Source organism: Microtus oregoni, unplaced genomic scaffold (genome assembly GCF_018167655.1).
Source record: "Microtus oregoni isolate MIOR12 unplaced genomic scaffold, Mior012 000079F_ref0000094, whole genome shotgun sequence".
Lineage (NCBI taxonomy): Eukaryota > Metazoa > Chordata > Mammalia > Rodentia > Cricetidae > Microtus > Microtus oregoni.
Genome location: NW_024544537.1, coordinates 1,552,345 through 1,562,615, shown reverse-complemented (window position 1 = coordinate 1,562,615; position 10,271 = coordinate 1,552,345).

The window sequence follows — 10,271 nt, the reverse complement described above, 5'->3', positions numbered from 1 at the left end:
GAGAGATGGAAAAGACCGAGGAGAGAAGTGGTTTTTTAATTAATATTGTTATTTTTTATTTTCTTTTGGGGGGATGCTGCAAGGGTAAAGGGCAAATAAAGAAGGACTGAAGAATAATTAAGGATTAGGATGCATGATGTGAAATTCCCAAAGAATCAATAAGAAATATGTTTTAAAAGGCACAATTGTGCTGTTAAAAATTGAAGCGTAAGTTGCATACCATAAAATCACAGAGTTAAGCATGTAGTTTGATGATTCCTCATATTGCAACCAACATTTCAAGCAAATCATAAAAATACTCATTTTTTCCCTTTATTGAATAGATTTTTTTTCTCACCTATTACATCCTAATTACAGTTTCCCTCCCCTCTACTACTCCCAGCTTCCCGCTCCCCCTCCCTTTCCCCATCCAGATCCACCCCTTTCTTTCTCTCATGAAAAACAAATGGACTTCTAAGGGATAATAATAAAATAAGATAAAACAAAAACTAACACTCAGAATAGGACAAAAAGCAAAACAGAAGGGAAAGAGTGCAAGAAAAGGCACGGGAAACAGATACAGATGGAGAAACTCACCTATTCGCATTATTAAGAATCCCATCAAAGCACTAAACTGGAAGCCATGATATATACACAAAGGATCTGCTGAGTTAAAAGAGGGAAGCTATATATATATATATATATATATATATATATATATATATATATATATATGTGTAGTAATAAGGGCGGCGGGGCTGCCTCCCCAGCCCCCCAGCCGCCCGCGGCTAGCTTATGCCCCGAAATAACAACACACAAACTGTATTCATTTAATCACTGTTTGGCCCATTCTCTTCTAGGCTAATTCTCACATATTAATTTAGCCCATTTCTAATCATCTCTGTGTAGCACCCCAAGGTGCGCTTACCGGGGAGATTCTAGCCTATGTCCATCCTGGGTCGGAGCTTCATGCTGGGAGCGGGGCATGGCGCCTCTTCTGCTCCCGAGAGAGCTGTGGAGTCTCTGAGCTCACTTCCTCTTCCTCCCAGCGTTCTGTTCTGTTTACTCCTCCCACCTATCCTCTAACCAATAAAATGGGCCAGGGCAGTGCCTTTATTAGCCAATGACCTTCCTCCATCATATATATATATATATATATATATATATATAATATGTATAATCAAAATGAACAATATTTTTTTTTAAAAAAGGAAAAACCCTAACATGACATCATAAGACAAAGAACCTCCAAAGATGTTGTTGACTTTGTCTCCTGCTGTCTATCTACTTCTGGGCATGCAGCCTACCCTTAACAGTGGTTTCCCCAGCAAGACTGCCCTCGAGGAAACACATTTTCATTTGCAAGTGGCTATCAACTGGAGATAGCTTCTGGGTTAGTCATATGGGCATATGTATGTCCGCATCTCTTCTCAGCTTTAAGACACCTATCTGGCCTAGACTCATGCAGGCTCTGTGCATTCTCCTTCAGCCTCTGAGAGTTTGCATGTGTGTTGACATTGTTGATTTGGAAGGCCTTGTTTGTTTGCTGTCCTCCATCCCTCTGGCTTTTACACTCTTTCTTCCTCCTCTTTCCCAGTGTTCCCTGAGCCCTGAGGGGAGGGATTTGATGGACACATCACATTTAGAACTAAGTGTTTCCAAGTTTCTCACTCGCTGAGTCATGTCTATCTGTGAGTTTCTGTGTTTTTTCCCATCTGCTGCAGGAGGAAGCTTCTCTGATGATGGCTGAGCAAGGCACTGATCTATGAGTACAGCAGAATGCCATCAGGAGTCATTCTATTGCTGTTTCTTGATTCTTTTTCTTCAGAACAGTAGCATTTGGTTTTATCCTAGGTCCTGGGCTTTCTAGTCTCATGTCAAACTAGTCACTGAAGCAGTATCCAGTATGGGTTTCATCTTATGGAGTGGGCCATAAGTCAAATTAGGTATTGATTGGTTATTCCCATGGGCTTTGTGCCACCATTGCACTAGTATGTCCGGCAGGTGGGACACCATTATAGATCAGTTTGTGGCTGGGCTGGTGTTTGTGTTTATCCTTGGAGAGCTTGCAGAGTACCTTCCTGTACCAAAGACCCTACCGTGTAGGGATGAAGGCTCTTTGTAGGCACCAGATCAACTTCTTTGTGTTGATTGAGTTGTGTAGGTGTTGTCTTCAGCAACAGGCTGTTGGGAGCTGTAAACCCCTCAGATCCTGAAACAACTTGTTTTCCACTGATCTGAGTGCCTACAGCTGCTCTGAGCAGGAGACCTCTAGAGTTCCTGATGGCAGGAGAGTGTTTCTGGTGGGTTTGCCTGGGGCATGGCTATCCCTCTTTAAGCTGCCCCTGAACACAATAAGGGGGCATTCTTGGGGTATTCTGGCTTCAAGGATGACCTGTGTCTCTGCCTGTCTCTCGGTGTGTTTGTGTGTTTCAATCTCCAACCCCTTGCCCAGTTCACGAATGGTATAGTGGCACATAGAGCACAGATGGTCCTCGTGTGCCGCAAAGGGGCCTTGCCTTCAGATTGGACAACAAACTATAGTCTTTTTTTTAATTTTTTAATTTATTTATTTATTAAAGATTTCTGTCTCTTCCCCGCCACCGCCTCCCATTTCCCTCCCCCTCCCTCAATTAAGTCCCCCCCCCCTCAGTCCAAAAAGCAATCAGGGTTCCCTGTCCTGTGGGAAGTCCAAGGAACCCCCACCTCCATCCAGGTCTAGTAAGTTGAGCATCCAAACTGCCTAGGCTCCCACAAAGCCAGTGCGTGCAGTAGGATCAGAAACCCATTGCTATTGTTCTTGAGTTCTCAGTAGTCCTCATTGTCCGCTATGTTCAGCAAGTCCAGTTTTATCCCAGGCTTTTCCAGACCCAGGCCAGCTGCCCTTAGTGGGTTCCCGATAGAACATCCCCATTGTCTCAGTGTGTGGGTGCACCCCTCGCGGCGCACGCCTTTAATCCCAGCACTCGGGAGGCAGAGGCAGGCGGATCTCTGTGAGTTCGAGACCAGCCTGGTCTACAGAGCTAGTTCCAGGACAGGCTCCAAAAAGCCACAGAGAAACCCTGTCTCGAAAAAAAACAAAAACAACAAAAAAAAAAAACAAACAAACTATAGTCTTGGCAACAGTCTGGGTAGTCTGAATGTTCCCATAGGATTTCTTTGACCAATAACTTAATAAAATGTAACTTAATCCCAGTACTGGACGCTTCCTTTGGTGACAAGAGATGCCCAATTGGTGCTTTGTCTGCCCTATTGTTTGGCGATTTCATTTATATCAGCTTTATATATGGATGTATTTTTAGGAAGCTTCAACTGTATTAGGTTTCCATGCTACCCTCCAAATGCCCCTCAATTTTATCTCTCTTCCCTTTATTCGGTCCCTCATTCCCCATATTTTCTCCCTCAATTTCCACTTCCCTGTTCCACTTGATCCTCCAATTCAATAGTCCTCAACATCCATCCATAAATATTTTATTTCTCTTCATCGGGAGATCTATATTCCCTCAGTTCATTACTCTCTATCCGAGCTCTGTGGTTCTATGGATCATAGCTTGGCTATTGTTGACTTAAAAGCTAATATCTACATGTAAATGATTACATATCATATTTGTCATTCTTGGTCTGAGTTATCTCACTCAGGATGATTTTTCCAGAAAATTCTGGAATATTTCTGTTTATATGTCTGTAGAGTCAGTTCTCTGCCTAAGGCGAACATTTTGTAACTTCTATCATCATAGCTTAGCTAGGGCAGTTTTAGAACTTCATATAATTGAAATGGCGTTTATATGTATTAGGTTTCTATCACAAAACACACAGTTCTAAAAACTGATTCATTTATTGAGATACTATTGGTGCATTTCTTCTTATTTTCTAGGTTTTCCTTTAATTTTGTAACATTGACTTTAGAGACGAGGCCTCATACTCTGGCTCAAACTGGCCTATAACTCAATATATAATGCAAGCTGGTCTCAAACTTATTGGAGTCCTCCTACCTCAGACTCATGAGAGCTGGAACATATCTGACTTAGTTGTATATTACTTGGGAGGTATATTGACATAAACTATGTCATTCAACATAGTTTTTATTGAAAATCTCATTTTTCTACAATATATTCTGATCATGGTTTTCTTTCTTCTAACTCCTCCTTCCTTCCCACCCATCCACCTCCTTGCCTTTTTTTTCTCTTTCCCTCATTTTAGAAAATAAACAGACCAGTACAGCAAACAGACCCGAGTAAAAACAAATTAAAAGAAAATTACAAGAAACACATACACAACTCATAAAACACAAAATTGGACACCATAATATACAAGCAAAGGATAAATAAGACAAAGAATGTCCAAATAAGGCAACATGAAACAAAAAGTCTCCCCAAATACCATTGAATTCCTTTTGAGTTGGTTATCCACTGCTGGGCATGAACCTGCCATGCAGTTTGGTTAATATGCCCAGTGAGACTCCATTGAACAAAACTAATTTTTCCTTTGCAAGTGGACAGATGTCAATTGAAGAGAGTTTCTCTTTTAATTGACAGTAATTGTACATATTTATGGGATAGAATGCGATGTTTCAACATATGTATACATTGTGAAATGAGCAAATCAGAATAATTCATTTATCCATCACTTCAAATATTTATTATCTTTTAAACTGAGAACATTTAAAATCCTCTTTTATCAGCCTGGAATAGTTGCTTATACCTGCCTGTAACCCTAGAAAACACAAGACTGAACAAAAGGATTACAGTGAGTTGAAAGCAAGTTTGGGGTACAAACTTTGACTCTGTGTCAACCCCCATTCAGATCTGCTTCTAGCTATTTTGTAGACGTGTATTTTAAAATACACTGTATTAATAGTGCTGTGGCGTTGTTGATTAGATTCCCTGTATGTTGCATCCAAACACCCACATTTATTCTTCTTATGGAACAAGCTTTACATCGATTGAGCATCTTCTCAACTTTACCCATTTCCACCCCCGCCCCAGCTTTTAGTAACCATCATTACACTCTTTACTTCCATGAGTTCGAGTTTTTAGACTCTCACCTAACCAAGATTATACAGTATTTTCTGCCTGTGTCTGGCTTACTATAAATAAAATTATAATTGTAGCTAAATTCACACATAGTTTCACAAATGATAAAATGCTCTTGTATTCATTCCTTCATTCATTTGTGGTGTTGTCAATCAAACTTGGAACTCATATATGTTAGACATTGGACAACTGAGCTACACTCCAGAACCCTGCATATTATTAAAGGCTAAACAGTATTTAACTGCTTATATGTACTAAATTTTTGAGCCATTTATTGGTTGGTAATCATTTTTGCTGTTTTATATCTTATTTATCATAAAAATGATGTAATTGACAGGAAAATGCAGGAGTCCCTTGGTATTCTTTTTAATGCTGAGTAAGATTCACTTATGTGAGTGTTAATAGAAGTTTGTTTGCTTTTTTCAAAGTCCACTGATCTATTGATGCATATTTGGATTATTTCAAGGTTGGGGTTTTATGAATGAATTTATTATGAGCATTTTTGCACAGTTCTTTCTGGGCACACATGTTTTCTTTCTGATTGCAAATACTTAGGAATAGATTTTGGAGGTCAAAAGATATGTCTGTGTTTAACTTTCCCTTAGCTTTCCCAAAGTGTTTATATTTTTGTTGTGTGCTCCACGACATTGGCATTGCATGTTAAGTATGTAAAGACTAGATGGTACCTAGCTGATGATACATTGATTCATTGCCTGCAAAAGCAACCTAGCCAGGATGTAGGAGGTAATCTGTGGGGAAAAAACAAAAACAAACAAACAAAAAAAGCTTCCTTTTGACCTGCACACAGGACCAGATTTGCAGTCACACTCAGCTGCTATTTACTTTGTATCTGCATGACAGTCCATAAAGAAAGGGCTTATAAGGAATTTGGCACCATACTATATTCAGTAACTGAGATACCTTCTGTCTTAAACTAGCTTCTATCATGAATGTTGCTACAAGTATTGACTCAAATATATGATATATAACTAATAAATAATCAGAGCCTAACTAAAATCTCAGTTTCATAGTACTCTCTATAACATCCCCTACCAAATGCCTCAAATTTCTCTGGTGAAATGAACCTATGAATTTGTCACCACAGAGAAAGCTAATGGATCTGGTGAAAATTGCAAAAGACTCCTGCTATGTGTTTCTCAACATACCAGCTGCTCACATCATGACTTGTAATCAGATTTTGTAAACCAGCCACTGTCCTTGTCTATAAAATGACTGTATTAAATCACAGGCAACAGGGCTGAAATATTTGATGAGAAATGGTTTGAGATATATATATATATATATATATATATATATATTATCTTGAAAAGTATTTCCTTCACTATAAAAGACTGTCATTATTTTTAACCACATCGCAGCTACATTTTAATTTTATTTTAAATAAGGGACAAAATAAATAAATTTTAAAAGTGAGAATCTATGGCATTTTCCTTTTCTCTTCATTTCACAGTTTGTCACTTGTCCAAATAATATTTATGAAGCTCATAGTTAATAAAAAGTAATGTCCATTGGCTAAATTTCTTCCTTCTCTAACTAGTGACAATATCTAGTATAATGTATTCTTTGAAGAGTATAGTCCAAAGATTCCTAGGGCCAAGTAATAAATAATAGAAAGCAAATAACAAGAGAGAAATTAAGAAATGGAGAAAGTAGGGATGTTGTCTCTTCAGGTGAGATTCGACAAGTCTTAGTAACTACAACTTCTGTATACAGCAATGAATTACACTGGGTAGGATAGATTTACCTCAGGAATGCTGGTGTCTTAGTACATTGTGTGAACCGTCTCTCAATGGAGTCCATGATACTAAGGAACATAGCCATGCACCTAATAAGGTTCTCTGTACCCCCATCAACTATCATCAAAATTCATATTTGTTTCAAATTATAAGTTGTGAGAGCTGTGGTATAATACTGTGGATTCAGTGTTCCAGAGACTTCTATACTAGAGAACATAGGACTCATAGCATTACAAGTCAGATGAGGTCTTCAAATTCTTTCAACTTTCAATTCTGAAGACACATATTGATACTCTGAAATCATATCTGTTTTAATTGGTAAGTCATGCCATCTGAAGAAACAGAATTCTGCTGTGCTTGTTAATTTTATGTCTACTTGACACAGGCTAGAATAATCTGAGAGGGAACCCCAGTTGAGAAATTGCCCCCATAAGATTGGACTGTAGGCTGTCCTGTAGAGCATTTTCTCAATTAGTGGTTGACAGGGTAGAGCCCAGCCCACTGTGGGTGAGTACATCTCTTAGCTGGTGATACTGGGTTCTACAAAAAAACAGGCTGAACAAACCATGATGAGCAACCCTGTAAGCAGCAACTCTCCATGGCCTCTACATGAGCCTCTAGGTTCCTGCTCTGTTTGAGTTCCTGTCCTAACTTCCCACAGTGATGATGGGCTTTGGAACTGGAAAAATAAATAAACCCTTTCCTCTTTAACTTGCTTTTGGGCATGGTGTTTTGATCATAGCAATAGTAACCCCAACTAAGTAGTACCAGTGTAGTAGGGTATTGCTGTGACAGATCCAACCATGTTGTGTTCCGGAGGATTGCAAAAAGGACTTTGGATCTTCAGGCTAGAAAAGCCATTGAGTGTTGGGATCTCAGTGAGTTGTTTGGTACAAACGTCGGTAATAATAGTGTTGAAAGCAGCGTGGCAACGGTGTTGCATGTTTTTAATCCCAGCACTCAGGGGGCAGAGGCAGGTGGATCTCTGAGTTCATGGTCATCCTGGTCTACAGAACAGAGCAAGTTCCAGGAGAGCCAGACTACACAGAGAAACCCTGTCTCAAAAAACAAACAGCAGCCACCACAAATGAGCACTGAAAGCAGTGCAAACCGTGGAGGCCCAACTTGAACTTGTGTATTTCCAGAGGGAAGCGAAGACTCTACTGGGACATTTGTGTGAAGAATCTGTGGTGTCTGCTCAGCTGAAGCTGGAGGTAATTAACAAGAGACGAGAACCACTAAAGTCAAACCTTCGTTTTGCTGGGACGATAGATGCTGGTCAGCTGGGGCTTAAGAATCAGCTGTGATTAAGAAGAGACAACCATCGCTGAGGTGCAATCTTCTGAGAGGTGTTTCCTCACAGTCAGTACACGCAAGCTGTGTTCAGAGGTGGCCCAGGGTGTACATTGTGCTGGTAGCCAAAGTTGGTCAGGTGCAAAAGTCTCCCAGGCAGTACTGGATTTGACGGCATCCAAAGGGTTATCGAGAGCTGCTGAGGTTTGTTACTGGGAGAGGCTAGGAAAGGCCACTGGTGAAAGTACAGCTGCAAGAGTAGTGGAAGCCCCAGGATTGAAGGAGTCATGGAGAACAAGTGAGGTTCTTCAGCATAAGGAGAGCCCAGGAGAGGCTACAGACGAATGTGCAGCCCAGAAGCAGCAGCAGACCCCAGCACTTTAGAGATGCCGGTACTGGGCATGCCCACCAAGACCAGCAGCAGCAGCAGCAGCGCTGGAGTAGAGCCTGCTCAGTCCTAGAGGACAAGCTGTGCCTGCTGCAGAGGCAGAGCCAGAAAAATCACCGGAGCTCCTTGGAGGAGGCCGGAAGACTGTGAGTAAATTCCAGATGTTGAACAGTGAATTATTTACATTGTTGGGCTTTGGTTTCTTTTTGTGCAGATTGCGACTGTGCCCTGGTTCTTCCCTGTTGAAAGAAGAAACATTTTTAATTTTACAGGAGCCCACAATGGAGAGATCATTTAAATTTTTAAAAGAGATTTTGGATTTTAAAAGAAACTTTGTTTTTTTTTTACAGAGACTAAACTTTTGAAGTATTTCCATCGGTAAAGGCTTTGGGATTTTTAAGTTTGTAATATGTTTTGTATTTGTGGGATTACTTAATCTTAGGGAAGATCCAAGTAAAAGAAAGGTTTATCTTAGAAAGTGTTGGGTGTCAAGATGACAAGGATTCAGTTCTGCTGGCTAATTTTGTCAACTTGACACAGGCTAGAATAATCTGAAAGGAGGGAACACTAATTGAGAAAAGGACTCCATAAGATTGGGCTGTAGACAAACCTGCAGAACATTTTCTTAATTAGTAATTGATGTGGGAGGGCCAAGCCTATAGTGGGAGGGGCCATCCCTGGGCTGGTGGTCCTGAGTTCTATAAGAAAGCAGGTTGGGTAAGCAGTGGTGAGCAAGCCAATATGTAGCACTCCTCCATGGCCTCTGCATCAGCTCCTGCCTCCCAGTTCCCACCCTGTTTGAGTTCTTGTCATATTCTTCTTTCAGTGATGGACTATGGATGTGGAAGCATTGAAAACCTTTCCTCCCCAACTTGCTTTCTGTCATGGCTTCATCATAACAATAGTAACCCAAACATAGACACCTGCTGAGTAATCAAATTAAGTAAATCTGGACAATGAAATATGACCAGAATTTATATATGCCACTTCTCAATGGAAACATAAGAAGCCATCATGCAATTAGCTAGGTTAAGTTCTACCACCGCAGTGAATAAGAAGGGTGTGTGTAGACAAGCGGCATCATTGGTATAGATATCTGTCTGCAAAGGATGAATAAAGAGCTTTTGACACACAGTATGCGTGCAGTTTAAGCAAGAACTTTACTTTTAGGATTCTGAGAGAGGAAATCCCAGTCACTGCACATGCTTCATCCTCGTCCTGTCCCCAAGCCAGAACTCAATCCTTGTGTTAAGACTGAGATTCCGGGGAGCTCATTTGTCACTACAGCCCACCGTAGCCCATTTGTCTGGACCAAAGACTCATCCATTAGGTTGTGGTGAGAACCAATGAGTCTATTCAACAGCCCTGATGTTTAGAAAACAGACTTGAGCTTTCCTTTACCCACGACCTTCTGCTCTGAAATCACTTCTGTTATTTGTTCACTTTTGTTGTTGCTGATTTTGGGCGTTACAAATATGTATAATCAACCAGTGCTTGCTTATTAATTGACCCCATGAATCTCAGGATAGTCTCAAACTTAGTATATAAACAAGGATAACTGGATCACCGTACCTTGCCATGCCCAGCATGGTTTGAACCTCTAAAACTGACTGGGACAACACAGCAATGAAGAAATGACAGGCACACATACAAAAAAGCAGGGGTTAGGTGAGCTGTGAGTACTGTCATGTAGCCAGGCCAGCTACAACAACCCCAAACTCTAGTGTATTTACTATAGACAGCATGGAGTGGGGGAATATTAGCTAGTTTAAGCAGGAGATGACTACAGGCCAGCAGTCTGTAAACATCTGGAGTAGGAAG